The sequence below is a fragment of the Scyliorhinus canicula genome, chromosome 26, assembly GCF_902713615.1.
Source record: "Scyliorhinus canicula chromosome 26, sScyCan1.1, whole genome shotgun sequence".
In the NCBI taxonomy this organism is placed as follows: domain Eukaryota; kingdom Metazoa; phylum Chordata; class Chondrichthyes; order Carcharhiniformes; family Scyliorhinidae; genus Scyliorhinus; species Scyliorhinus canicula.
Genome location: NC_052171.1, coordinates 15,502,193 through 15,515,394, shown reverse-complemented (window position 1 = coordinate 15,515,394; position 13,202 = coordinate 15,502,193).

The following is a 13,202-nucleotide window of genomic DNA, read 5'->3' as shown; positions in this document are numbered from 1 at the left end:
GGCGGCATTGAAGACAATGTTTCCACCCCCACTCCAGATAAGATCTGTAACATCAAAAAAAAACAAAAAGTAGTGACTGCCCCATCAATGAATGGCTTTGAATGAAGTCAGGGAAATTGATAAAAGTCCAGCGTTTGGACATCACTTGTTTAAGGACAGATAATTTAGCACTGCACCTGCACTCCAACTGGTTTAGCACGGGGCTAAAGAGCTGGCTTTTCAAGCAGACCAAGGCAGGCCAGCCGCACGGTTCAATTCCCATACTAGCCTCCCCGAACAGGTGCCGGAATGTGGCGACTAGGGGCTTTTCACAGTAACTTCATTGAAGCCTACTCGTGACAATAAGCGATTTTCATTTTCATTTCATGTGGCGACCAGGGACTTTTCACAGTAACTTCATTTGAAGCCTACTTGTGACAATAAGCAATTTTTTTTTTTCAGCCTTCAAGGATGGGAAACTGCACTACCGTCCGACCTTCCTGTTACCAGAGCAATGGACAGTTACAGTAGAGCATATCTGACAATGCAGAGGGGGAAAATAAATAAATTGTAGAACACAAGTGAGAGACAGCAGGCCAAAAATGGGTGCCGGCTGTCATAATATCCACTCATGTATATAATGGGATGCAGACAGGCAGTGATAGACACACAGGATAACCAATGTACACACACGACAGAGAACAACCAATCACCAGACAGGACACCACCACTACAAAGCCCACAGGGCATTAAGACTCTCCCTCTCTCACAGGACACAGCTACTGAGTTAGTTAGAGTGCACAAGCCAGTGAGCATCATCTCCATGTGGTAGAGAGCTAGTCTGGTCAAGCCAGTAGGAGGTTATCAGTTAGATTAATAGAGTGTCAACCCACAGCAGATTATGTACAGCAATCAGCAAGTTCAATAAAACAGTGAGGGACCATCTCCTGTGTCGGAAGCCTGTTTCTAGTTTCACTGCATCCAGTTGCAGTCACTGTTGAACTAACTCACTTAATGATGTGGAGATGCCGGCGTTCCCTTCCAGTTGAGGAACACTTCAGCAGTCAAGGACATTCAGCCTCTGATCTCCGGGTCAGCATTCTACAAGGAGGCCTTCAGGAGACGCGACAACGCAAAATTGCTGAGCAAAAACTTATAGCTAAGTTCCGCACGCATGAATGCGGACTCAACCGGGATCTGGGATTCATGTCGCATTACATTCGGCCCCCACCAACAAGCCTGGACTTGCAGAGGCCTACCGACTGAACTGGCTTGGGACAATTCACACCTCTTTAACCTGGAGTTACCTCTCTCTCTGCATCTTTGATGATTTGATTGCCTGCAGGTGCTCGCATTCCGGGCATCCCTGACTGTGTCTATATAAACATTTCTGGAACAAGCCTTTCCATTCACCTGAATAAGGAGCCGTGCTCCGAAAGCTCGTGTTTGAAACAAACCTGTTGGACTTTAACCTGGTGTTGTAAGACTTCTAACTAACTCACTTAACACATCTTGGTACCAGGGAACTATTAATTCTAACAAACCTACCTCGAGTGAATCTGCAACGACCAGCAAGTAGCCATCCAGCGACATGGAGAAGATCCAGCCTCCTCCGCAACTCCAGATCTCCGGCAACCTCGGCGCCAACTGGAAAGTCTTCAAACAGAAGTTCCTCCTGTATATCGAGGCCTCCGACCTCGAGGCAGCATCGGATGCCAGAAAGACTGTCGACTGCGGGGATCACGCCATCCACATCTATAACTCACTCATGTTTGCCGATGGCGAAGACAAGACGAAGTTCAAGACGGTTCTGCTGAAATTCGACAGCCACTGCAACATTGAGGTGAATGAGAGCTTTGAATGGTACATCTTCCAACAGAGGCTTCAGGGTAAGGATGAACCTTTTCAGTCCTTCTTGACCCATCTCCGCATCCTAGCGCAGTCATGCAATTATGACTCGATGGCTGATTCCATGATCCGGGATCAGATAGTTTTCGGGGTCCACTCCAACTCCCTGCGGGAGCAGCTCCTCAATATCAAACAGTGGACCCTCTCCATCGCCATCGAAACGTGCATTGTCCATGAGCATGCCAGAAATTGTTACTCCCGCATCAGGGTGGCAGAAACTGCAAAACTGGCCTCCCACGAGGCAGAAAGGGTGCAGGCCATCACAAAAATGCAAGGCCTGAGCATCGAGGAGAGTGGCCATTTTGCGTGCTTCCCCCGGGTCCCTATGCATTCGCGCCACGACCGGCTGGACGATGAGGCCGAAGACCCTAATGCGCATGTGCGAATGTCAGCCGACCACACAGTGCATGCGCGATGGTGTCAGCATCATGACGTGTCCAAATTGTGGCTCCGCCCATTTAAAGCGGCAATGTCCAGCGAAAGGAAGGCAATGTCTACTGTGTGGAACCCCTGGGCATTACATGGCCTTCTGCAGGTCCGCTCCACCGAGCAACAGCCAGCAATCCCAGCTGCAGCACAGCCGTGTCCGCTGTGGACAACAAGGCATGCAGGATTCGCATCCCGGCAGCCCAACGGACCCTGATGCTGACTGCCTCGAGTCTCCATATCGGGTGGGCATCATCACCACATGCGAGCTGATCTCCACCGTGCCTACAAACCGCCTTTCAATCCTGAGTGTGGATCCTGACGACGAGTGGTGTTCTGTCATCACGGTCAACCAGTCTCACATCCGATTTAAATTGGACACTGCAAACCTCATATCACAGTCAGACCTCGACAGCATCCGAGACCAACCTAGCATTCTTCCACCAGCCTGCCAGCTCCTTGACTACAATGGCAATGCCATAGCTGCCAGTGGATCGTGTCAGCTAGGTGTATCTCACAAGGACATTAAGATTCAAGATCATCCAGCCTGACAAGGCATCCCTGCTCGGGTCTTGTGCATGCAAACTCCTAAATCTGGTCCAGCGCGGCCGTGGCATGTCCTCGACACCAGCGACTGCCTCGCCCAATGCGAATCTCCAGGCTGAGACAGATGACATTCTCACGCAATACCACAATGTGTTTGATGAAATGGGCACGCTCCCATATCGCTACAAGATATTGCTCAAGCCGAATGCCACCCCAGTCATCCATGCACCACGCCGGGTGCTGGCTCCTCTCAAGGATCGTTTGAAAACGCAGAGAGCTCCAAGACCAGGGCATCATCGCAAAAGTCACGGAAGCAACAGACAGGGTCAGCTCCATGGTCTGCGTCAAGAAGCCCTCTGGTGAACTCCGCATTTGCATTGATCCCAAAGACCTTAATCGCAACATAATGCGAGAGCACTACCCGATCCCGAAGCGTGAAGAGTTAACCTGTGAGATGGCTCATGCCAAATTCTTTACCAAGCTGGACGCCTCCTGTGGGTTCTGGCAGATACAGCTGGACGAGTCCAGTAGGAAGCTGTGCACGTTTACCACTCCGTTCGGTAGGTATTGCTACAACCGCATGCCTTTTGGTATCATCTCAGCTTCCGAAGTATTTAATCGCATAATGGAGCAAATGATGGAGGGCATTGAGGGGGTGCGAGTCTATGTGGACGACGTGATCATCTGGCCCACGATGCCCGAGGATCGCATCGCTCGCCTCAAACAGGTTTTCTAGAGGATTCATGAAAATGGCCTCCAGCTCAACAGGGCCAAATGCTCATTTGGTCGGTCCACAGTGATGAGTGACAACGGTCCATGTTTCTACAGCCAAGAGTGGTCCGACTTTGCACGATCCTACCACTTCAGTCATATCACATCCAGTCCCCATTACCTGCAATCAAACGGGAAGGCCGAGAAAGGGGTCCATATTGTCAGGCGGTTGCTGTGCAAGGCTGCAGACTCTGCCTCGGATTTCAACCTGGCGCTGTTGGCATACAGGGCAACCACTCTGTTGACTGGTTTGTCTCCGGCGCAGCTGCTCATGAACCGCAACCTGAGGAGGACTGTTCCAGCCATCCATGTTCCAGACCTTGACCACCTCACGGTGCTGCAGAAAGTGCAGCGATCCAGGGACCAGCAGAAGATCACGTATGATGCTCATGCCACGGATCTGCCTGCGCTGGCTCCAGAAGATGTTGTTCACATCCAGTTGCCTGAGGGAGGTTGGTCAGTCCCAGCTGTTGTCGTCAGACAGGCTGCCCCCAGGTCTTTCGTTATTCAAATGGCTGATGGCTCCATTCTATGGTGCAACAGGAGGGCGCTACGCAACGTTCCCTGCCCATCACCTGACCGCACTTCTCAACATGTCATCACGCCTCCTCCGGACATTTTGCACCACGAGGCCACCGATCTGGCAGCAATCCCGCCTGTCCACAAGGCCACCAAAATGGCAGCAATCCCGCCTGTCCACGAGGCCACCGATCTGGCAGCAATCCCACCTGTCCAGGTGCTGGCGTCCCCCCCTCCACCTCTGCGGCAATCAACAAGAATTTGTCGCCCGCCACAAAGACTGAATCTATGGACTTAAATCTTGGAAATTTTGTTCAGTTTGCTCTGTATCTGCACGATAGACACCTTCCCATGTACATATATTCATTCATTCACCACTTGTAGATAGTCATGCATGTATATACAGCCACGTTCCAATTTTTATTTTAGAAAGGGGAGATGTCATAATATCCACTCACGTATATAATGAGATGCAGACAGGCAGTGATTGACACACAGGATAACCAATGAACACACACGACACAGAACAACCAATCACCAGACAGGACACCACCACTGTAAAGCCCACAGGGCATAGATTCTCCCTCTCTCACACGACACAGCTACTGAGACAGTTAGAGTGCACAAGCCAGTGAGCATCATCTCCATGTGGTAGAGAGCTAGTCTGGTCAAGCCAGTAGACGGTTATTGTCATAATATACACACAGGTATATGATGGTGCACAGACAGGCAGTGATTGATACACAGGATGACTAGTGAACACACAGGACACAGCAGCAAATCACCAGACAGGACACGACCACTATACAGCCAGAGGGCACTAGTTTTCCCTCTCTCTCGGGAAGCAGCCTCTGAGACTGTCAGAGCCCATAAGCAGCAACTAGAACATACACCATGTGGTAGTAAGGTAGTCTGGTCAGGTTAGCCTCAGGTCTCCAGTCAAGTCAGCATAGTGTCAACCCACAGTTTAAGCATGTATGATAGTTAAATGTTCAATAAAATCGAGTTGCATTTCTTCAAGTGTTGGAAGCCTGTCTCTCTCACTACTGCAGTAAACACAGTCCTCGCAGACCCAGCTTACCCAACACATCAGTTATCAGTTCGATTAATACAGTGTCAATCCACAGCAGATTATGTACAGCAATCAGCAAGTTCAATAAAACAGTGTTAGACCATCTCCTGTGTCGGAAGCCTGTTTCTAGTTTCACTGCATCCAGTTGCAGTCAACGTTGAACTAACTCACTTAACACATCACCGGCGATGGCAAAAGAAGAGGTGCAAAGCTTTGGGAGACAGTTCCTGAGAATGGGACCAAGGCTGTTGAAGCCTGCACTCCCTCAATGGTGGGAGGGAGACAACAAAGGATTCTCAGACAGGACTTGAACATGCTGCTTCAAGTATTGGATAGCTGCTTCCTTCGTTTCTATGTTACGAGCATTCCACCTTCACTATTGGCTTTTAAATATTCACTCATGAGCCACAATAGCATTAAACGGGACTCTCAACCAAATTCACTGAGCAACAGTCAGAAGGCTTAGGACTGCGAATAAAACATTGATGAATTTTTATTGAGTGTTGAAGACAAAAATAGCAAAGAAATCCATTCATCAGCTATGCGCTGGCAGGCACCAAGAACCTCTCGAAAGACTTGGAACAATATATCCATCAATTTTGTTGGTGCTCATTAGCTGTTCCTCTGATCACTTCCTTGCACAAATGGCGAAGGTAATTGAATGTATACTTGAAAAGGAAACATTTGTAGAATGAAGACTTGCACGAGGAAGGCACCTTCATGACCACGGGACTTCTCCACGCGCTTGAAGCCAGTAAAGTAGCTTTGAAGTGTAGTCGCCGCTGCAATGGAGGAAGGTTGACAGCCAATTTGCTTACAGCAAGCTCCCACAACCAGCAGACCTGATAATCCGATTTGTGACATCAATTGAGGAATAAATATTGACCTCGGACACCCTGGGATAATTTCCCCGTTGTTCTTTGAAGTGCTGCCAAGACATATGTTGCAGCCACCCGAGTTGGGGGGGGGGGGGGGGGGGGCTTGAGGCTCATCCAAAAGATGGCACCTCAGACAGAGCAGCACTCCCTCCCTCCTCTAAAAGCCACAATGACATCTGCCTCCACTCCACTTTCGGGTAACGCAGTCCAAATCCTAACCGGTCTTGTAAAAATGTTTGAACTCATGGAGTCCGTTTGCCAATACCCTGAAATCCATATTCTTGCGGGTTTGCAACTTTTCCACGTGGAACGTTTCTCTCCACTCACTCTGTCCATATTCCTCACCATGTTGGACATCTCTGTCAGATCCTCAATATCCTCATCTACTCTCGAGGCAGCAACCCCAACTCCTGCAATCTCTCCGTGTCACTGAAACCATTCCTGCTCCTGAACCATTCTCTGATGTCTCTTCGGCACCCTCTCCAAAAAACTTGCTGAAGTGCGGTGTCCACAATTGGGCTCAATACTGTTGGGCACACTGCTTCATAAAGATTGATCACAACTTGCATTGTCAATCTGCTGCGGAAAGGGCACTCGACAGGCGGTACCAAGCTACAAATAGCAGTCTCGGAAGCCCAGAGGTGCAAATCGGACAAATCATATGAATCCGACGTGCATCAGCTTCCTGAGAAGCACCAAGGAAACAGCCAACTGCACTGGAAATGGTTGCTGAAACCTATGGGCAGGATGTGATAATGTCACAGGCTGTCAGCAACCTGAAGCCTTAACTGAAGTTAATGTCTTGTAATCACTCGCAAGGTATCTGCTAACACATGTCCATGTTGGCATTGGAGGCAGTCCAGAGAAGGTTCACTCGTTTGACCCCAGTGTAGAGGGGTTTTCCTGTGAGCAATGGTTGAGTAGGTAGGGCCTGTACTCCATGGAGTTCAGAAGAATGAGAGGCAACCTTATTGAGGCATATCGGATTCTCAGAGTGGCTTGACTAGGTCGATGCTGAGAGGATGATTCCTCTTGTGGGAGGGTCGAGGACCAGAAGGCAGAATCTCAGAGTAAGGGTCGCCCATTTCAAACAGATGAGGAGAAATTTCCTCCCGCAAAGGGTAATGAATCGGTGGAATTCTTTACCGCAGAAAGCTGTCGAGGCTGGGTCATTAAGTATGTTCAAAGCTAGGGCAGTACGGTGGTGCAGTGGTTAGCATCGCTGTCTCACGGCGCCAAGATCCCAGGTTCGATCCCGGCTCTGGGTCGCTGCCCGTGTGGAGTTTGCACATTCTCCCCGTGTCTGTGTGGGTCTCGTCCCCACAACCCAAAGATGTGCAGGGTAGGTGGATTGGCCACGCTAAATTGCCCCTTAATTGGAAAAAATGAATTGGGCACTCTAAATTTTTTTTAAATGTATGTTCAAGGCTGAGACAGATACATTTTAATCAGTAAGGGAATCAAGGGACATGGGATAAGGCAGGAAAATGGAGGTGCGGTTTATCACATCAAATCAATCATTGGGCGGCAGGGTGACAGAGCGGTGAGCGCTTTTGTAACGCAGCACGAGGAACACGCGTTCAATTCCAGCTTGGGTGGCTGTCTGCACTTCCGCCCAGTGTCTGCGTGGGTTACTTCTGGATGCTCCGGTTTCCTCCCCAAGTCCAAAGATGTGCAAGTTAGGTGGAAAGGCAAGGCTCAGCGGGCTAGACAGCTGGTTTATGATGCAGGGTAAGACCAGCAGCACAGGTTCAATTCCCGTACTGGCTGAGGTTATTCATGAAGGCCCCGCCTTCTCAACCGTGCCCCTCGCCTGAGGCGTGGTGATCCTTAGGTTTAATCATCACCAGTCAGCTTTCCCCCTCAAAGGGGAAAGCAGCCTATGGTCATCTGGGACCATGGTGACTTTACCTTCCCACAATAAAAATTGCCCGTTAGTGTCCAAAGATATGTAGGTTAGATGGGATTACGGGAATAGCACAGAAGAGTGGGACTAGGTGGGGTGCTCTTTCAGAGGGTCGGTACAGACACTTTGGGCCAAATGGCCTACTTCCACACTGTAGGAGTTCTGTGGTTCCAAAGTTCTATGATCTCATTGAATGGCGAACAGACTCGATGGGCTCAATGGCCTACTTGTGCTCCTGTGTCTTATGGTCTAATATTCACTGTGTAATCCATGAGTGCTGCACAAACAGTGGGGAGAGAAAGCCATTAAGCTGCTAACAGCAGGCGGTGTGACAGGTACCAGCAACTGGGTTCTTCAGGTATAACATACCGAATGAGTGGGCCGCAGCCATTGTTAAGTTACTGTATCATTTTGGTTGATTCGAGCAAGAGATTGTCAAGGCTGCATATTTGTTCCATTATTTATATTTTAAAACTCACCCGTCATGCCTTTCAAAGGTGTCAACACGTCTATCTATCTGAAGTGGCTGTCAAAGTGAGGAGCTGCTTGTTAAATTGGCAAATATTCAATTGACTAAATGAGAACAAATCGAAGGTAGTTAAACACAGTTGCTAAGCAACAGTGAAGAGTGAGTAAGCAGCAGAAGACGGAATGTTTTTCCCAATCATTTGTGAAGCTGCATCTTGCAGTCATCGTGTGAGGGAACAACATATCAAATTGCTCCAGATTACCATGATGCAAAGTACAGCGTACCCTCCCATCGCCAATCTCCCATTCTTCTACAAAGCCTCTGCTTTCACTTCCCAATCACACCTCAAGCTCCTCCCGCCAACTTTCCCATCCCGATCCACAGGACTTTGTCCCAAAACAGAGTGAGAATCAACATCCTCAGTGACTGGGGCCTGCTGGTGCTCTGACATAGTCAGCCCCAGACCACCTCCAATGCTTCCACATACTTGCGCACCTTCTCTCTGTGACAATGGCTTCAGATCCCAACCCAGCAGCACCTGTTTTCCCGCCTGGCAGGTAACCCGTGTGATTCAGCCTCTTGTATCATCACGGCCATTGACCGGATGGGACTAATTAAATTTTTACGTTTCCTCCTGCTGTCGAAATGTAATTCTGTAGCGCTGCCCATGGAAGCTGAAAATGAATGACGTACTGATGGTTTTATTTTGCCGTTGTAGGAAGGTGCACACATCAAAACTGAATTGTGGGTTTTGGGGAAGTGATGAGAGGCTGTCGGACAAACCGGCTCTCAGAGGAAGCGGTTCTGGGATGAATGCAGCAGTAAGATGGGCCTGGATACCATCCCACCAAGCAAGCCTGACAATACCTCACCAAGTGGTATTGTATGTGGAAGCGAGTTTCACTTGGTCGTTTTGGAGTGCTCAGCTCCGGAGAGGTGAGGGAGTCCATGTGGGAGGAAACTGGGGTGCAGCATTCCAATATTTGGGACAGTTGAAGGGGGTGCATCATTAGGAGTGGGGGAGGCAAGATCGAGCGAGATCGTGGCAGGACTGAGGAGAGCAATGGGAGTGCAGCGGTGGTCACCAGGGGTAGGGGTGGTGGGCAGTCATAGAATGGATTGTGGGGGGTGGAGGAGAGATGTGAGGGGGATGTTTCCCCAGGGTACGGCAGCACTGTGAGCTGAGAAAACCTCTGGATTGTGGACAATTGATTGGGAGGTGGTTCCCCTTGTCTGGGAACATGGACGGAGGTCTTCCCGAGATCTGGGAGCAATAGGGAGAGGATCTCCTGGGGTCTCACAGCAGCTGGCTGGAAAGAAATGGATCATGCTGCCAAAGTCCTCGAGTCACGGAGAATTGTGAGGTCGCCTCCATCGCTCGAAGACTGGGATTCACAGTCATTATGAGGAGCAGGATCCTGAGTTGAGAGTGGCGGGACAACAGGACAAGATCTGGCACTAGTGGAAGCAATCCAAATGTCTGGCAACACTGATAGCTGGGATGAGAGGGTGGGGGGGGGAACTTCATGACATGTGAAGAAAGGCCCCACCTCAAACCAGATTGAAGCACAAAAGGCATTTGAGAAGTACAATCGCGATTAATTGTAAGTTTATTGTGGAACGAATTGAAACATTTACATGTAACGGGTGCCAGTTGATGTCACTGCAGTGAATAGCTTCTGTGAGACAAAGGTGGTGTCATTAGCCTGTGCTGCTTAACCAATAATTTTACTAAATTCAACTCTTTGTCTTCTGAGTAAAATTCTCCTGTGCGCTGGATCTGCTTCCAGCAGAAATTATTAAACCTGAGCCTTGTTTCTCCAAAGCACTTTCTTGTCTCTGAGCTGAGCAGACAATAGAATGTTTAAGTTATGAAAAAAACCTTTTATTCAAAAGTCTAATGAAAGAAACGAACACCCGGTTTGCAATCAAACCATGTTCGGAGCTAAGAAAATGGCTAATTTGGAGACGAGAGGAACTAAGTCAGGGAGTTTTAAACAAGCCATTGTGGCATTCCTCAAAGCGCACAGCAACAAAGTTACAGATTTAAAGGGACAGAACTCAGGCCTCCGACAATTTAAGTATGAGCAAATGGAGATGGGACGGTGTAGTAATCCACGGGAGGCAGGAGTTCCGTCACCACACCAATATTTATTTACAATAACGACATTACAGGAGCAGCTACAATCAGTGCTGCTAGCAGTCCAGTCAACTTAAGACTGGCTCACAAAGCCTACACATGTGATTATATGGGCCCCCTCAATGAGCTATCATTGAGGGAGCTCATACTCCAATTGGCCAACCAATAAAGCCAATTGGAGTACATTACAGAAGGGAAGGGTAGCGGACATTGAAAGTGGTAAAAAAAACAACAGCCTCAAAAATCTACATTGAGATTTTTATTAATTCACTTCATTTTATTCATTCTCTTCAGCTGCATCTTTCAAACACATGGCCCTGACAACAAGGATCGTCCTCAGGACACCAGTCGCATATTCAGTTTAGACTGAATACATGGCAAGTGATACTCATGTGCCACACAACTGCCAGGTAATGACCATCTCCGGCAGGAGAATCTAACCGTCTCCCCTGGACATTCTGTGGCGTTACCATCGCTGAAACCCCCATGGTCAGCATCAGGGGACTATCGTTGACCAGAAACTGAACTGGACCAGCCATTTAAATGCTGTGGACAGAAGAGCAACTCAAGAGGCTGGAGATTTTGCAGTGGTTAACTCCCCTCCTGATTTCCCAATGCCTGCCCAACATTTGCAAGGCAGAAGCCAGGAGTGGCCTGGATGAGTGCAGCTTAGACCATAAGACCATAAGACATAGGAGTGGAAGTAAGGCCATTCGGCCCATCGAGTCCACTCCGCCATTCAATCATGGCTGATGGGCATTTCAACTCCACCTCCCAGCTTTCTCCCCATAGCCCAGCTTGAACAACACCCAAGAAGCTTGATATCATCAAGCAGCCCTCTCGATTGGCACTCCGTCCATTCCCTCCCACCACGGCTGCACCGTGATGTCAACAAGATGCAGTGCAGCAACTCTGCAACGCTGCTTCAACAGCATCTTCCAAACCCATGACCTGTACTACCTGAGGACACAGGCAGCAGATGTAGGGGAGCACCATCACCTGCAAGTTCCCCTCCAAACCACACGCCGTCCTGACTTGGGAGAATAATGCCGTTCCTTCATCGCCACTGGGTTGAAATCTTGGAACTGCACTGTGAGCGTGCAGACATCACATCTGATGCAATGGTTCAAGAAAGCACCTCGGCACTTTCTTGTTGGGTTGGCTAATAAATGTTGGCCGAGCCAGTAACACCAGGATGCCATGAATAAACAAAAGAAAAATGTGAATTGAAATAAACCCAACTGCTGTGAAGGGGATCTGAACTAACGTTCCAGTGCAGGCTCCTGAGTTACTTGTCCGAGAACAAGTAACCACTCTGCCAATGCAACCCTTCATGCAAGAAAAGTATGTACTTGCCAAATTCCTCTCCTCCTCTGATTCTCTGATTCAATGCGAAAGTAGAATTACCCTTGAGGACCTTGCCCAGAGATCATTATTCATGAGTTAAACTGAACTGTGTGTTGAAAAGGCATGTCACTGAGGAGACATTAATATTGAGTCGAGTCCTTTCCTCCGCAGATTGGATACCGCACATGCCAGCAGAACTGCCTGAACTGCCTGTCTTAGCACTGAATTTTTCAACTGACTTGCGACTCTTCAGCATTTTCAGCAGGGAAATTTCCAGAATTATGCTCCATAATATAGATTCATTAATGCTCCAAAGGTTGAAATAAGACACCAGCTAAATTGTTTGTAATGGCTTAAAATGCGTTATTTATTGATTTGTCAGAAATAATGGTTTTTAAGTGCCTGAAAATTCTATCCCATTTGATGATATTACTGCACTTTAGGAGTGCAATTATCACTCCATAAAGCTGCAAAACATTTTAAGCGTTACATCTGGACTGACCGCAGCAATTTGGCCAAAGTGTTCCTGAGTGAGGAGGGGGGCATATCAAGCACATTTATTGTTCTTGATTGTTACCCCTGCTCGGATCTGATAGGGGTGCAGATACGACGGGTTCAATATTGAACTAAACTGAGGTGTCCCTTTGTTGTAATAGGCTGCTGTCATTCGCCGTCTGCACCTGCACACCGACAGTGGGCATCAGGTTCTGAAGGGCAGCAGACTACCATATGGCTTCATTCCTCGAGTTGGTGAACACCGAGCAGAGGAGGTGAGAGAAGGGTTTAATGCTCAAGATGGTCCAGAGATTTGACGGGGCAAGAAGAAATGGTTGCCAGTGGCAGCGGCCTTGGCTACCACCTGATACAAGCTCACCACCAAAGAAGCAGAAGCTACGAGAGTAATTGTTATCACGCTGTGGCTTTTCTGTGACCGGAGACGCACTGCCTAATGGATGATGAACGCAGATTCAATTGTGTTCGAAAAGGAAATGGAGAAAGACTCGACCGAGAAAAGAATTGTAAAACTGTGTGGAAGGGACAAATGGATGCAGCCAAGTTGGAAATAATCAACACAGAGACCGCGGGCCGAATGGCCTCCTTTCCAGGTAACTCAAATCTCTCATCCCCGATTCCATTCCAGTAAAGCTCATCTGCACCCCATCCAAGGGTTTGCCATCCTTCCTTCAGGCGGGCGTGCCCAGAGGTGAACACAACAGCCGTGGCCGAACCAGCGTTTTATA